Genomic DNA, 9,012 nt, shown 5'->3' with positions numbered 1-9,012 from the left:
GATTTACACAACTCGATTTTAAATTGGCATTTCTTCAAACCCGATTTTCTCGAAAAGTTGTTTATTCGCGGCGCCCCACTATACGCCACTATGGAATACGGACGACGAGTTGACAGTCCTAGGATTGTACTTGAATTATAATAACATAAGTCCAATCTCTATTCACTTAAAGGAGTTTTTTTTATCCAATAGTATCCTTAAGTGTTCCACTTAACCCATCTTACCCGATTCTTTTGCCTTTACCCGGGGATATGGTGGTTGGTCAAACTTCAAGGGTAGAGGATTGTTGAGGCCTACTGATTGTTGTTTTTGCTCTTTCAAAAATATGTCACAGGGCACCGGATACCTCCAAATCGAAGTAAAAAATTAAAACAACAACAACAACAACAACAACAAAACCGGCTGGTTCCCCAAATCAGAGTCGGTGCACACCACCCCCATCAAATGACATCTAAGTATTGAATTTAAACTTGAACTTGGTATTTAGATTTAAAATAGTTTTTTTCATTTATATTTAGCCAATTATGCGGTAAATGTTAGGTATATGTTTTGCAAATTAATTCCCCAAGTACCCATAGCTCTCCTAAACAGAACATCAGACATGTCAGGGGTTAAATTAGTCCACATTTAAACCAGAACTCGAATGTTTTTCATCTCATCAGGAATGGCAGCCGCGTAGAGTGAACAGAACACACGTTTAGATCCTTGTTTTACGAAATGTAGTCAACCATGCCAAGTCATATTTATCGTGGTTAACTATCCTTTGTTAGAAAGGTCAAGGGCACTTTGGATGTTTTATTTTCATCACGTTAGAAGTAAGTCTACATTGCAAAATATTATTTCACACAATATCTTCAAAAATAATGTCGAGTTTATTGCAGGCTGATTCTTAAGACATGTCTTTTGAACTTTTTTGTGCTTTCGTGCCAATATCACATTCCATACAAATCAACGTATTCGTTCAAAATCAAATGTAAAATGTTGACACAGTGCATGTTTGGTTTATTTAAAGCTTCATCTTCTACTGTCTCACGTATTGGCTTTCCATTCACCTTGATCGGCAATTATTATGGCTGTGGATTCATACTGCAAGTTGCTTGCCGCTGAATGGCGTGGCGCCTGTACTTCTTTGAAAACGGAGCGGCACGCCGCTGAGCGGTAGCGGCATGACTCTGAAAGAAAATGTTCCCGCTCAGCTCCGCTCTGCACTCATGGGCCAAAAATAATTTCCTGTTCTCATACGTCAGAGCCGCAACGCTCTCGAGGTGAATTGAAATCAACTCCAAGCGATTTGCCGCTTGGCATACCGCTGGTCACCGCTAGCATTTCTGCGCAGTGAAGCGAAATCGTCGTCAGAGTGGCAAAGCGGCAAGCGGTAGGAAAGTATGAAATCAGCATTAAATGTTGCAAAACCAACATAACATAATGAGTTAGCTCTCAAATTTATTGTTTGTTTGGTTTCAATGGGAAGGCTTTACTCCTACCCGAGATGCTGCACATTAATTGGGTGAAGCTAATTTTGAAATTTGATCTTGTATAATAAGTTTGATGACCTTGTACCTCCGAAATCTGCTTCGACAAAATTGCTATCACCCATGTTGTCGTTCCCCGTGATTTGACAGCTTTATATGTAACTAAAAACAATGAGAAGAAATCTAGAGATACCTGATACTCTTTATTCGAGGTATTTTTGTTTAAAAAAGAGAGAACAGAAGAATGTCACCTTTCATCTAATAGAATATTACTAGTATGTGCAATATGATGCCCTGAGTATTGAAGTTGCACAAGGCGTTGACATTCCACAAACTGTATTAATGTTATTTAATCTTACATAAAGTTACAAAATTATTTGCAGCATAGCACATGCTAATAAGCTGAACATTTTATTTTCCTTTTGGTGTAGTGGTCACGGTTGTTTGATGTGATCATTTATTAATTTGTCTAACAAAACATTATTATAATGTTCAATTCTAGACCTGAATAATACCAACACCTATCGCATTAATAATCTGTATATACACATCATATTTTGTAGCAATTGTTAACATATGTTTTCGTTTCTATATCAAACTATTCATCTTTTTCCGCTTTTTTGTGGTAATTATAATTCTATAAACTGTACATTTGTGTGAAAATTGAGGGCGCTATTTACATATATGTTTAATTTAAATCATCCAAATAGTATGAATTATACCTTTCATTTCATGATAAAAAGGTTTGTTTGAAATCCCCTTGTCATTTGTTAGTCTGTTTGCTGATGTTCTAATTCCGTTTTTCAAGTGTCTACCCCTTGTAAATATGCAAACACGATTTTAGATAAATAGCGCCATCATTATTCAACTTATATGTCATCAAACAGCCGTGTGGTCGATGGACTGACCTCTGGACTGTGGCTCGGGTTCGATTCCCCACAGTGTCGTCAGAGAGCATGATTGCCAATTCATGACCATGCTTATATCAGGTTACAGACAAATAACCGTACTCTTTCATAACAGTAAAGTAAAGTAAAGTAAAGGAGACGATCCTGTATAAACAGTAATCTCTTTCATTGGCGATTGGGCCAATGTAATGTTGCTATAGGGGGATCGCTAAACCTCCTCTACAGCGAGTCTGTTACCTTTAAGAATGCCGGTACCCATTTAAACAACTGGGTAGAGAGGAGTAATCGAGGGCACAACACGGTGGCGTCGTCGGGGCTCGAACCCGGAATCTTCCGATTATGAGTCAGTGCCCGTTCCGCTAGGCCGCCGTGCTCCCAACTCAAAATTGCCGAGACAGTATAATGTCGAGATTATTAAATGATAGTCTTTAAAGGATGCCAAAATGACCGATTTAGGGGCACGCGCATACAGGGGTGCCAATGAAAATCTGCTAAATTTGGTAAAAAAATACATGTACAATTATTATTATACATGAAGTCTCTGGTTACACTATTATACAAGAGGCCTAGAACAGGTAGGACTAGATTGTATTAGTCAAGTAGACAATGCCAACGGTTTTGGCTTTAAACGATAGTTCTGGGCATTATAGTTTAAACTGTGTACGACGAATCGGTTTGCAAATAATTTGAAGTCATTAGTTCCATTTTAAAAACACCAAATTTGTCCGAGAATGGTCTTAAACCACAGAGAAAAAAGGACTTTGAAAAGCTAAAATATTTTAGTACTACTTCAGGGTTAGTTAAACAAAGCTTTACATTACAATACAGTGTGTGTTAAGTTAAACATAATGATAGATCAAATTCATTTTAAGGCAGCGTTGTGAACCTAGCCCACGAATAATATTAAAATTCGTTATAATGCTTCTGAGGACTTTCAATATAAATCATTTACCAGCTCATGCATGCCTCAACGTGTAACCACCATAGCTTTACTAACACGTGCAGCACATATTTCCACTAAAATATAAAGAATAAATCAATTATGAATTGTTAGTTGTGATTTCGTACGACTAGTCCAATAAAATATCCAATTACTTTCGATTTTAATTTTGCTATTGTTGTAATGACGACCTGTGTACAGCTGATGTTGACTGCTGGTTAGCAACCAAGTTGCCAGTCGAAAAAGGAAACGGACAGTTTCTGAAACGTGCCAATATCACATTTATATTTTATTTGACTAGTCCTATGAAATCACAACCAACAGTGAACAGTACTAATAACAGTCCTGATGAAAAAAACAACAACAAAAAACCCAACAACAATAAAAAAAAATATGATCTGCTTTAGAAAATTGGGAAATATCTTTTTAAGTTAATTATGTTACTTTGAAAAGCAAAAACGTTGACCCAAAAAAGCTCATGGGGCAAGGTGAAGCCTGTGAATATCGACAATCGTACAATAGAAGTCTAAATTTCATACCTAAGTTTAACACCAGAGTTTGAAAATAATGTACCAAGCATTATAATTTTTTTCTGACATATACCGAAGAAATTAAAATTAATGCTTTTCATTTGACCGAGAAAATTAATTATGAAGTGAAAAGATGTAAGTAAAAATGTTGCTAATTTCGACACCGAATTCGATCGTTTCCAGTGCTTAATTAAATGACTGAGTGGGTATTGTATAACAATAGCCATCGACTGACTAGCGTTCTGAGTGTTAAGGGTAGACACGGTATTGTCTGTCGAAGCAGCCAAAATATCGATTTCAATATTTAAATCAATACATTATTGAAAGTAACACTTTGATGTTTTGCAAAAGTTCACAATTTGAAAACTTGCTAGATTTATTTTTGTTAATAAGTTACGTACGTTTTGCAAAAGTGTTGTTGTTATGTGCTATTTGAATTCTTCTACACACTCGCTATGAAATGATCAATGTAATTTTTGCCAAAGTTCACTACCATTCGCAAGATGATGTGAACTACCAAATCGCAACACTTAAGAATAGTTGCTAGCCTTAAACTGAGTATATTCCAGTAGATTAGAAAACATTATAGCCAGTATACCATACAAAGTCTCGAGTCTGAATCATTTGACGTCCAATAGTACTTTCACACATTATTCCTTTTCACGTTTTATCACACAATGAGATAAAATCGCTGGCAAAGTATATTTACAGTGACTGCAGGTGTGAAAACGACCGAGCCTTTAGCATGCTTAAGGCTCGCAGAGGTTGCAGCATGTTAAGTGGATTTAATTGTTATGATCGCCTGAAGTTTTTACACAAGCATTTTAATGTTCATCTAAAATATGCCACCTTTAAGCTAGATTCATTATGACCACCAATACCGTAAAACCTTGTCTACAAGCATATATAGTTTTTTTGATGAAAGCTAAATTAATACGATACATGCGTAAATATGCCAATACAATAGATTGGTCTTACAATAATACTTGTTTGTAAATGCTTGGACCTGTAATATATTTACTCAAATTCCACAATGGCGCCGGGATTAATTAAGCTTTCATCAGAAGCACTTTATATGCTTGTAGTTTTACGGATTGCATCTGTTTGTACTTGTTTAATTAATTTGTTTATACCCATACCCATAATAAGACACATACAAGTACTTGAGTCCCAATTTCCGTACCCGTACCCATGGCCCGGACCCGTACCCGTAGTCTGATCAGAATATCTATGGTCTAATCAGAAAGAAAAGTCCAAAACGATTTTTGATTTATTTTCTAAAATTAAAAGAACCACTTATTAGCGGGAATTTGAGTAAATTTAAACAGCTGAAGATGTGAATGGTGTTGAAATACGTGTACTACAATATTATGTAAAAATCAAAGAATAATATTTTGGTCATTATTTTTACAGTATCAATGCCACGACATAAATTGTCACCTAAACCATAACCAGGAACTGCGAAAATGCATGTTGCAAACAAGATATGATCGCACTTTAGTACTGTTGATATAACAATTTATGTATTTATGTGTATCTATCTATCTCGTATTGATAAAATAGCTTTGGGCTGCAGCTGATATTGGTGTATTGATGACAGCTAAATAAGGACTGATGTTGCTGAACAAAATGGAAGTATAGATAATGTTACAGTGTTAAAATGTGTTCAACTATTTGATGCTTGTGTCTAATGATTAAATGATGCTTTCACATATTTAATACCTATATTGATACATAAATGAAGAGATTTCATACTTCTAGTCCAATAAAACAGTACTCACTGTGGACGTTTCTCAACACTGATGTTGTTGTGATGATCTTCTGTTTACCGCAGTCTTTCTCAACACGTTTCGAAGTCTTTCTTAACACTGATGTTGTTGTGATGATCTTCTGTTTATGAAGATCATCACAACAACTTCAGTGTTGAGAAAGAAGTCTGCAAGACTTCGAAACGTCCACAGTGAGTACTGTTTTATTGGACTAGAAGTATGAAATCTCTTCATTTATTTATCAACAACAGTCCTGAGGAAAATGTTCAACTATATTGATACATTAAAATTCATGCATGCTTCAGCATTGGATTGGAGTTACACATGGCCTTCATAAAAAATGAAATGTTTAAAAATTTATATCTTACAAATATTTTACTTACAATTTTGAAATCAGAAATGCTATGCCATAGTAAACATCGAGCGATCTGTGAAAGATAATATATAGGCTATATATAATATATAGGCTATATATATTTAACTTTGTTTCTTTAACCGTATCAGAGTCTTTGTGATGTTCTTTTGACGTACGCCGAATTGTCGCCCTGTTTCCCCTAACATATGATACGACTTGATCACAACCTTTGCAGGGGATTTCGTATACCGCGTATTTCGTTTATGGCTCTTAAAAGTGGTACGCACTCAGAAAGTTTGAATGGACTCCCTGGGGTCAAACGTTATAAACCTAGGTAACCAAAACAACTGCGCGGATTCCTGGTTGTCCAATGAACTCACGCTGTTTCTTTGTGCATGCACAGTATAAAAGTTCAAACTTAGTTCGTACCACTTTTAAGAGCCATATTTTCAAGGCTCCTCCCATTCTCAAAACAACTGGTAGATTACAGTGCATTTCAGTTCTGACGAACACTTATTGGTACATTGGTTCAGTAAATATCACCTCAAACCTCAATAAATTTGATAATATCAGAATAATGTTGCTCAAATTCAGAAATGTTAGTGACCCCCAAAAATCAATTTCCTTAAACCCGCCATTTTAGGCTAATTCACTACATTATGAGCGCCAACTTGTAAAGTAATGTAAAGTACATTTGCTGTCAAACAATTCTTTTACACCATCTCCCGACACACTCGACTAATATTAAGCCCATGCGGTTTATGCAGACCCCTTCCAGATCAGTCAATTTTACGAAAACATATTCCATACTCAATGTCAAGTCTGTACATCAGTCAAGACATATGAATCTACAACTTGTGTCCATCATAATAACAATAATTCCCTATTTAAATTATTTCTCTTATTTTCTAATCGCATTTTATTTACTTTTTAGAAGAGAAAGAACCGCTTTCGTGATTTTTCTCCGTTTTCCGTGATACTTGTCAATTTATTAATGTATAATTATTTCTTATTGATCGGTTCATCGAAGGTGGCCAAACCATCTTTACAATGGCAAGAAGACCGTAAAGCGCTCCACAGACTCCGAGTATTGTACGTACAATATTGTATGTACAATATGTACGTTATTTAATCTATTGCCATTCCATTTCCAGTAATGTTTAAGTTCTAACGAATGTTTGATGACGAAAAATCGATAATATGTTACATGTAATATCTAGTAGAAATATATTATCGATTTTACGTCATCAATCATTCGTTAGAACTTAAACATTACTGGAAATAGAATGGCAATAGATTAAATAGCGTACATATTGTACATACAATATTTTACGTACAATAAAAAGTATGTATACTGCTTTAGTCAATATTTTGGCATCTTGATATATGATCCTTTAAACCTTTTAAAGTAAGATAATTTGGAAATTATATATATCAATCAAGTAAATATCTGTAATACTGATTGATATTGATCGATTTATCATTTTAAGACGTACGGCCTTCTTGCGCTCGGATTGAAACAAAAATGCGCTCAGGTCTTCAGTTATCATTGTCAATATAGCAATGTTGATGGTTGATGGTCATGGTGACTTGAAGACAAAGAAAAAGATTTATCCATTATATAAACCAGGTAGGATCACAGGCCTACAACTTTCAACTGACAAGTCTTTCAACTCTGACCCAAAATTGTCCTAATTAGTTTGAATTGCCAAAATCACACAAGCGAAGGGGAAAATTACAGTTATACTAAAATGCAGCAAACCTTTGACGAGCGCGACTACCGTGATGTTGCAAATTCGGCGCTAACAACGCGTACGGCGCACAGTTCATTCATAAATTTCCACTCAGCAACAACATATCGCCTTAGCAGCCAATCAGAGACAAGTGTGTATCATTACAATACGCGCTCGTCAAAGGTTTACTGCATTTTAGTATAGATGATGGTTGAGCTTGCCTCCATTCTAACCTTGCCAATTTATTTTCTTATCTTAAAATATTTACTATGGGATCACAAGAAGGGATTGCGATGACAGGTGCAGTGTTTATTATTTCTTCGAAACAAAGAATAAACAGGAAACACAAACAAAAACGACGCCTATAGCCCTGGTTTAGGATTTAAGATATGATATCTGATAATAATCTTCAGGCACAAACAAGTTCATTGTAGTGCAAAAAAAAGAAATATATTAAACCGGCAGTAAAATGGTTACCTCACTGTACCTTACTCTACTATAATACCCTTTTTTTGTCTTCAGAGGAAGAAATAATGGTAAATAAAGATGATAACTAATAGTTTAAATAACAGTAACAATAAAATATGTATTAAAAGCTACGTGAAAAGTGACGTTAGGTCATATATTTGGATTGATTAACAATACACTTGCTATCATCACAAATCAGATATACAAAAATTACCATGGGAAACTATATTTTTGCTGGAAACGTCAGCAAAAAATTGTGGATAGCATTTTAGAAATTAATCTTCAGTTGAACCAAACCACACGAGTCCGTAGTCCTATGGAACACGTCTTGTTTTGCTTATGTGATCGTAGAAAACTTGAATAGGAATAAGCACCTTTGTTTCATAACCACTAAGGTACAGGACACTTTTGTTTGTTTTAGTTATAGCCCCCTCTCCAAAAGTATTTACTCAAGTAGCATTCGATGCTAATTTTAATACACAATTCGAAGTTTGTTCAAAGACGCCCAATATTTCTATTATACATGCGTCTGCGCACCGATGGGCTGACACTTCACCAAGAGGATAAAGTTTTCGAGATGTAGTTTCTAGTATCTGCTTCAGAGAACTAAATGTTAGGCCACTTTCAACACTCTACTTCTAGCTCATGCATGCCTCGCCTGCGTATACTACATTAACTTCGAAGTAGTAGAAATATGTGCTACATACGTGCGGAACATATTTGTACTAAAATATAATACATAAAACAATAGTCTTGATAGTATAATTCTAAAATCAATTATCTTTCTACTTATTTTCAAATGTGAGTTTCATAGAACAGGATGATGAGCTGAACCTG

The sequence above is a fragment of the Amphiura filiformis genome, chromosome 9 (genome assembly GCF_039555335.1).
Source record: "Amphiura filiformis chromosome 9, Afil_fr2py, whole genome shotgun sequence".
Lineage (NCBI taxonomy): Eukaryota > Metazoa > Echinodermata > Ophiuroidea > Amphilepidida > Amphiuridae > Amphiura > Amphiura filiformis.
Note: the sequence above shows the minus strand (reverse complement) of the source record.